Genomic DNA, 6,625 nt, shown 5'->3' with positions numbered 1-6,625 from the left:
CTAGCAGTCGGGAGTGCTAACCACTGCGCTAATCCGACAAGTTGAAACTCTATGAAAAAGCCATCCTCCTAAGCTACAGTTCAGAAAAGTTAAATCAAATATTTTTCGACTCTTTTTTTTCGTTAATCTTTTTATCATCATACGACATCAAATATATATAAAATAAACTAACTGTTCACGGATATGTAAATAAAGTAATTTTAAAATAAATCATTTAAATCGACTACAATTTTTCTTCGTGTAATATTTTTTTTTTTCGTTTTAGACAATTTTAAAATTTCTTATAATAACATATAATGAGCATTTAATATTTGTATCGACGGAACTTAGAAACTTGACCGCGGTGCGTAACAATTTTGTTAATAACAATTTTTCGTGTTTTTTCATGTCTATTTTTGTACTATTGGCATGGTGTCGCCCCGGTCGTGCAGCCATCGTTCTGTCAGTACTGGTTGAATCACCGGCACATTTCCACCTGGGAACATGAGTAACTGTTCTGTTTTGAAAATTCACATTGAAAATTCGATTTTTCGTTTAAAAAAACATTGATTGAATTCTAATTTCAAATACAATTAGTGACATTACAAAAAAATACGCCAAACGCTGGCGAAATGCCCGTACCAGTATTTCACCAGATATGTATACCTCTCCTAAGCCAGTAGTACACCAGTATGATGCCAATCGTTGTTTCAACGCTTGTGTCAGTATCTGACCAGTTATATGTATCAGTACTGCGCCAATAATAGACTCAGCATCACCACAACCCCTGCCTAAACTCTTATGTCGGTTGTCAATCAGGATTTGAAGTTGGTATGTGGCCACTGCTACTTCAATCGCAGGGAAAACGCCAGTACCAGTATTTTACCAGTAATCTATATCAATCCTCAGCCATAGGTACGCCAGTATGATGCCAACCGTTGGTTAAACTTTTATTTCAGTATTTTACCAATAATCGGTATCAGCACTGCGTCAGTAGTCGACCCAGTATCATGCCAACCGTTGGCGTAACTCCTGTGCCGATATTGCACCAGTGGTGACGATCAGTACTGGGCCAGTTGTAAACCAGTATGATGCCAACCGTTCGTTGAACATTTGTTTAAGTATTTTACCAATAATATGTGTCAGCACTACAAAAGTAGTATATCAGTATCACGTCAAACGTTGCTGGAACACCTGTGCCGAAATTACACCAGTAATAAAGGTAAGTACGGGGCCAGTCGTAAACTATCATGATGCCAACCGTTCGTTGAACACTTGTGTCAGTATTTTACCAGTAATATGTATCAGTACTGCGCCAGTAGTCGACCCAGTATCACGTCAACCGTTGGCGGATCTCCTATGCCGGTATTGCACCAGTGGCGACGGTCAGTACTGGGCCAGTTGTTAAACAGTTTGATGCCAACCGTTCGTTGAACTCTCGTTTCAGTATTTTACCAGTAATACGTATCAGTACTGCAAAAGTAGTACATCAGTATCACGCCAAACCGTTAGCTGAACACCTGTGCCGACATTACACCAGTAATAAAGGTCAGTACGGGGCCAGTTATAAACCATCATGATGCCAACCGTTGGTTGAACACTTGTGTCAGTATTTTACTAGTAATATGTATCAGTAATGCGCCAGTAGTCGACCCAATATCACGCTAACCGTTGGCGGATCTCCTGTGCCGGTATTGCACCAGTAGCGACGGTCAGTGCTGGGCCAGTTGTAAAACAGTTTGATGCCAACCGTTGGGGGAATTCCTGCGTCGGTATTCTACCAGTAATGATAGTCAGTACTGAGCCCGTTGTAAGCCAGTACTATGCCGATGGTTGGCACAGTACTAACAGACAGTACTGGTATTTATTCTGAATTACAACTGTTGTGGTACTGTGCCGGTCGTGAACTCCGGCTAGGATCCGACTTTTCCACCTGGGTTTCCACAAACAGAGATTTTGCTTCTATGTTTCACGCGGACAAGTCCTGGGTACAAAAATTAAACCTTTCGGAAAAAACTCTTGCCTATCACAAGATTGTAAAAAATAGTTGCTTGTATATGACATCTATAAAAAATAACAAGCGATCAAATAATTCATTTGCAAAGTTAAGTAACGACTCTTATGTTAAGTTATATTACTTCATTGTAGATTGATGTACTCATAGAGAGAATACAATTGTTCAGAACATTGACACTGTAAACTTCAATGACAACTGTTGCAGTATGTTACAAACAATTGTTCAAATTAATGATGAAGAATCTGCTGTGCTGACCAGTGAGATTTCAAAAGTATTTGTGCATATAGTACAAAATGATAGCACTGAGTCTTTATGTGCAGTACCTAATGTATACTTTTATGAGGCAGTTGTGTATTTGAATATGACGTTCTATCGACCACTATTAAAATAAAACGAAAAATATTATAGTAACCTCAGTTACTATATACAGTTAGTTAAATTTGTAGAAATAAACTTCTGCATGTGAGAATAACCCAAAATGAACGAATAAAAGCATCGATAATTTAGTTCTATGTCGTTGCTTCATGTAGTAGCGTTACCGAAATAGCTGATAAATAAACTAAATACAAACAGAAGAAAAGTTGCACTATTCATTTTTTGTAACCGTGAGTTTCCATGAATAATATTAATTACTGTAAGCCAGAGTTAAGCGGTACGCCTTTGTTGCTGCATTTCTAAATGCGATATTTGCAATTTTTTATATAAATTATATAAAGACTTGCTATGAAAAGCAATATCGCGTTTTATTTACAGAATTAGACGTACGCTAATTTTTCCCACATATGCGCCGCTTAACCGTGGTTTACAGTGCGTTTTAGAATTAATAATTAATTAAATTAAAAAATAAAATAAAATTGAAAATAAACTGTCGAAAATGACTTTGAAAACACCTTTAAGAATGTCATCGAAAAAATGAGTGTTTGTCTAAAGTTGTATGTTTTGAAAGAACAGTGTTGAGTCCACTGTTATTGCAATCAGTGGCGGCGTAAAGGGGGGCGGTCCGCCCCGGGTGCCAAGTGCCAGGGGTTGACAATTCACTCCCGCAGCTTAGTTAGTAGCCATGATCTAACAATACACGGTTTAGCGCTCCCCAATTTCGTCCCCGTTATGTTATCAATATTTCTTCTATACATTACCTTAATGGATTAGAAGTTATCTATTTTTTACTATTTGATATTATCTACGGCACAAAATACATTATTCTCAAACTAATTTCAATGATTTAAAAAATTGTACAAACTCTTTATCTTTTACTTGAAGTCTTCGCTCATGGCACTTACTTCATTTCAAATGAGCTTCATTCTCGCGCGGTGTCTTATCCAATATGGTTGGCACCAGTAGAGTTGCTCCCTATTGGTTAACTGTGTCCGTATGTCCATAATATCTTCACTTTGCTTTATTGCCCTAGTTCAATCGATTCAAATGTGATAAAAATGATCGAATCGCATTGGAGAATAGGTTAATTTTATTACGCCCTCTATCGATATTGCTATTTACTACAAAAAAATCAGACCTGATGCATCAATGAATGCGGATTTGACAAAGACTAAGTTCAAACAAATATTTTTCTATGCAATTCAATCTGTCTTCGGTTATTGGGTAATTATTTACCTATCACTGGTCGGACCAAACCGATCATTTAACCTGCGGTCGATATTATAAATAGTTCATTGAAAAATCAAGCGAAAAAAATAAATTTCAAAGTTAACGAGTATTCATTATTTTATCTTCACAGAATAAAACTTCAATATGAAGCGAAATAGACGTAGTGGATTCCAGCAAAGAAAAATCAAGAAATTAGAAGAACTTCTGCTCGAGTCAATATCTGGATCTATTTTGAAGTATGTAGCAGCTTCCGCTTCAGTATCTAATACAACACCGGAAAGTACTGAAAGTGACCTTCTTGCTGAAACAGATGATGCAGAAAGACAGTGCCAAAATGCATTGGATGAACGGACGCTGGGAAGAGAGCCTGATACACAAGATGAAAGACAAGGTGGAGAAGATCAACATCAAGAAAAATATAAACAAGAAAAAGGACGAAATAGCGACAATGAAGAAGAATCAGAGCAAATTGGATATGATAAAAAACAGCTACATGATGATGACAAAACAAAAGCATCTTATTTAACTCGTTTCGATGTTGCTACTTAGCCAACAACAATGCCTGATGCTTTGAGACTTGAAATTGTTAATACGGGAAGTGAACCCTATCAAAATAGAGATGGCCCATTTTCAAATACTCACCAAAGATCTGGAGATAAAATAAAAGGAAAGAGCCGACATTTCAATTCAGAATGGTTCTATAAAGCGTTACCAAATGGAAAAAAATACTCAGAAAATGGATGCTATACTCTTCAACAAAAACAATTTATACTGTTTTTGCTGCAAATTGTTTATGCCTCATGACGCAAAACATCAAAGCTTTGCTAACGGGTTTAATTCATGGTGGAAATTAAATCCTAAGGTGTCTGAACACGAGAATTTTGAAAACCATCTCTTCTGTTTTGAAAAATGGAAAATCTTGGAAAATGGATTGAAGCTGCAAAATACCTTCGACCATGAATATCAAATGGTCATTGACCATGAAAAAAAGAAGTGGGGTGATATTTTGAGTCGCCTTTTAGATGTTATTCTTCTCCTGGCACGCCGAAATCTCCCTCCTTGAGGGCATAAGGAGGGGGTTTCATCAGAAAATAGAGGGAATTTCTTAGAATTAGTTAATCTATTGTCGAAATATGACCCAGTTCTAAAAGAATATATGCTAAGAATTGAACATTCTATCACCTGTACAAAACGAAAACGGGCAGATTCTTATTTGTCCAAAGACATTCAAAATGAGTTTATCAGCCTTTTGGGGCAAGAGGTGGAAAAAAACATTCTGAACGGCATAAAAGAAGCTGAATATTTCGGAATTGTTTTCCATGGCACTCCAGACATCACATGTGGATCAGATGAGTTGCGTGATCAGATATGTTCATATTGAAGGCGATCAAGTTGAAGTGAAGGAATCATTTCTAGGTTTCTTTTTTATAGCTGGAAAGACTGCAGTCGAACTTACTGAAAATATCCTTACGCAGCTGGAGAGTGATAACTTGGACATACAGCTATGTTGGGCTCAAGGATATGATAATGCTGCATCCATGGCAGGAGTTCATTGTGGTGTAAACATCAAATAACGTCATCCTAAGGCGTTGTTTATGCCTTGTGCTAATCATTCACTAAATCTGTGTGGAGTTCACTCTTTTGGAAGCGTTGATTCAAGTGTAACTTTTTTCGGAACAGTAGAAAGAGTTTACACGTTCTTTGCATCATCCACACATCGATGGGAAATTCTAATGATCAGAGGGCGTATCAGTCAAAAGACTAGTGGATACAAGATGGAGTGCTCATGACGACGCTATTGAACCACTGAAGAATAATTTTGAGAAAATTCTATTAACACTGGAAGAGGTGTGCGATCCCAGCCGCAGCAAAGAAAACGTCGACACAAGGGAAGCAGCATCCACACTCTTACCAGCTTTGTGTGACTTCAGTTTTTTATGCTACCTTTCTTTTTGGTGTGAAGTCCTAGAAGAAGTTAACCAGACACAAAAGTATATACAAACACCTGGTCTATCGCTGGAAAAGTGTGTGATAAAAATCAAATCCCTAAAAATTATTCTTCAAAGCAAACATATTCAAATAGTGGAAAGAGCTATTGCATACGCAACTAAAAGGTGTGAGGACTTGGATATTTCGATTGAGAGAAAAGGAAGGAGGAGAATCCGAAAACGTATGTCAGGAGAAGTGGCCCAAGACGCTGGACTAACGTTGCCAGGAAGTCTGCAGAGAGCTATGTTAGAATGTCGCGATAAATTTTACGAAGAATTAGACTATTGTTATAGGTCAATGAATGACATTCTTGTAACATTTGGTGTTGTTCAGCCTCAAACTCTGCTTACGTCAACAGAAGAAGAACTTCGTGGTATAGTTCCAAAACTGACAAAAATCTATGATAAATTTTTTGCAGGGGATATTATTTTGGAGGTTTTACGACTGAGGCGCCACTTTGAAGCCGCCAGCATTTCTTCCCAAGAGGCGGTCCGCTGGACTAGCTTGGAGCTCCTGAGATTCATTGTAAAATGGGGCTATTCTGAGTCTGTTCCGAGTCCATTGAAAAGGACAGGAAAATAAATTAGGATAATGTGATCGATTATTTTAGCCAAATAAAGTAACATGAGCACGTTTAGTATTGGCTGTTTTATGTTGGAGGGTGCTCAATAGAAAATCGCCTTGGGTGCCAACCCATGCTACGCCGCCACTGATTGCAATTCCTTATGTGCTCCTTTAATCTTACATCGATGTACCGTTTGGTTTCGCCAATATAACATTGCTCACAATCTAAGCATGTTAATTTATATATTATTTTAGTAATTTTATTTTTCGGAATTAGATCTTTTTGAGTTGAAGAGGTTTAACAGGTTTGAAAATGATTTTTATGTCATGTTTTTTGTATAATTTTACGAGAATTCTGGACATTTGTGGATTATAGGGTAAACAATAGAACGATCTAAGTTCACATCACTGTTTAAGTTGTCGTTAATATTCTGAGTAGACATAACAGTTTTACTAACTCTTTGTTCTATT

This window comes from Belonocnema kinseyi, chromosome 5, assembly GCF_010883055.1.
Source record: "Belonocnema kinseyi isolate 2016_QV_RU_SX_M_011 chromosome 5, B_treatae_v1, whole genome shotgun sequence".
Taxonomy (NCBI): Eukaryota; Metazoa; Arthropoda; class Insecta; order Hymenoptera; family Cynipidae; genus Belonocnema; species Belonocnema kinseyi.
This window is presented reverse-complemented; position numbering follows the sequence as displayed.